Raw genomic sequence first — 2,060 nt, 5'->3', positions numbered from 1 at the left:
CCACCTCAATTCCTTTGGACCCACAGGGTCCACCAGGGACCCACAGTGGCTGTACTGGTCTGGGATGTGGATTATTTCCTCCCTCAATCCGTGTCAGAGAAGCATCTTATTGCAGTAGACTGGAATTAGCACAGGGTCCACAACGGGGCAGTGTGCTGAGAGCGAGAGGCTTTGGAGTACTCAGACCTGAATGAGATGTCTGTATCTAAACCTTCCTCAAGGCCCAGGACCTATATCAAAGAGGAGCTGAAAAGATAAAAAGCGCTGGAGGTGATGGATGACTTCAAGGAAACTGTTTTCCAGACACAACAGGACAGATACACATGTGATCCCACAGAGACTGCACAAGTTCAAGTCAGATGGGGTCCCAGCCATGAGCAGAGGAAACACACGTGGAAGTTATACTCCTAACCAAGAAGCAATCTGCAACTGATACTTGCTGGCAAAAGGAAAATCATTTTTCTCTAATGGAGTATCACTGGGAATATCAACCGCAACCAGGGCAGGCTCCATGTCCAGGAGTAGTTGACCAACACAAAAATTAACTCCGTGGATTTTTATGTAATTTTTCCCCCATTTTTGTTTTGATTTGTTTTGTTTTGTCTTAGTGGTCTTTTGCTTGTTTGATTTGATTTTCATTTTTTGTGTGTATGTATAAGTGGATTTGTTTAAGGACACACACACACAAACACATGTGTATGCACACACATACTCTCACATATACACATACAGAGAAAGAGGGAAGGTGTGGGGATATAGCTCAGAGGTAGAGCACATGTTTCGCATATATGAGGCCCCGGGTTCAAGCCCCGGCATCTACAAAAAACAAATACTCAGAGAGAGAGGGAGTAGGAGAAAGAGTGGGAACATAATTTTTGATAGATAGGGAAGTGAGAAGGATCTGGAAGAGGTTTGGGGAAGGGGAAACATAAAATATATTGCACAAAAATATGCATTAAAAAAGCTAAAACAAGAGAAACATTGCAAAGGGTTTGGGGTTCCTTCTGCTACGGGAGAAAAGCTCTCCACAGATAAACAGTGGCAGTGATCATCTTGGACCCTGGACTCTTTTCTTTTTATATGGAATACTGCAAGTGCTTTAATCAAAGTCCTGCCGCTCTAATGAAAATCAATCAAAATCTCCGTGACCCAGCGCATTGCACTTGCAGCGAACATGCTTGCATGGGGCACCGGGTGGGTGGTCCATCCAGGGGGATTGCCCCTCTCTGCTCTTCAAAGGACCGGAGCTGGCTTCAGATCTTGGCTGGAGTTGTGGAGGAAGTTGGGGGGGGGGGATGTGCAAATGGAAGCTGCTGGGCTGAGTACCAGTCAGGCTTGACTTGTGTCTTGCTCAGTCTACTGAACATCAGAACCCCCACCTGCTTTCTCACAGGTTACCTTCCTGCCATGGAGAGTGACTGGGTTGCACTTTCTGGAAGGACACAGAGGGCATCCATGCTGACTGGTATTTTTCTCTTGATGCAGTCATTTTGCGGGTGAATAGTCTAGCCACAAATGTTTCTTAGAAGGCCACATTTCGGAATTTTTCTGCAAAGATGTTTGGAGGTGTTTATGGTAAGTTGTCTGAAGAAAGAACTTGGCAGCAGCCCTGCCGGAATCTGGTGTTATTTTACCCTAATGTAGGTCCTGGCAAAGGATTCAATGAAGTGAGCTGGCCTGGGCCTATTTCATTTCCTCTCGTATCACATGATCTTCAGGATCCCCTCTCCCCCTTTCTCTGCATCCCAAGATTCAGTTGTCCTGGTGGGGGCATGCGACTCAGGAATGGGGCTCCCTTTCTAGTCTCTGCTCTTTCTCCTCACAACTGCCGATGGCTTACCCTGCTTTGTGCTGTGCACAGCTCTTCCTGGGACACCCTGTCCTTAGGCTGCTGTGCACAGCCCTTCCTGGGACACCTTGTCCTTAGGCTGCTGTGCACAGCCCTTCCTGGGACACCTTGTCCTTAGGCTGTCAGGTGACCATTATGCAGGAGGAGGGCAGAACTAGTGTACCCAGCTGCCAGTGTGGGGATGCCATCTTCATGGGTTTGGCCCAGCCCC

At 47.7% G+C, this 2,060-nt stretch overlaps 1 non-coding gene across 1 annotated transcript; it reads left to right on the top strand.

The window, feature by feature from the left end:
- Positions 1-749: 749 nt before the first annotated feature.
- Positions 750-821, top strand: Trnaa-cgc (transfer RNA alanine (anticodon CGC)). The gene has a single exon. It is a non-coding gene; the product is annotated as a tRNA-Ala (tRNA).
- The last annotated feature ends 1,239 nt before the right edge of the window (positions 822-2,060 follow it).

This window comes from Microtus pennsylvanicus, chromosome 4 (genome assembly GCF_037038515.1).
Source record: "Microtus pennsylvanicus isolate mMicPen1 chromosome 4, mMicPen1.hap1, whole genome shotgun sequence".
NCBI lineage: Eukaryota > Metazoa > Chordata > Mammalia > Rodentia > Cricetidae > Microtus > Microtus pennsylvanicus.
This window is presented reverse-complemented; position numbering and strand designations above follow the sequence as displayed.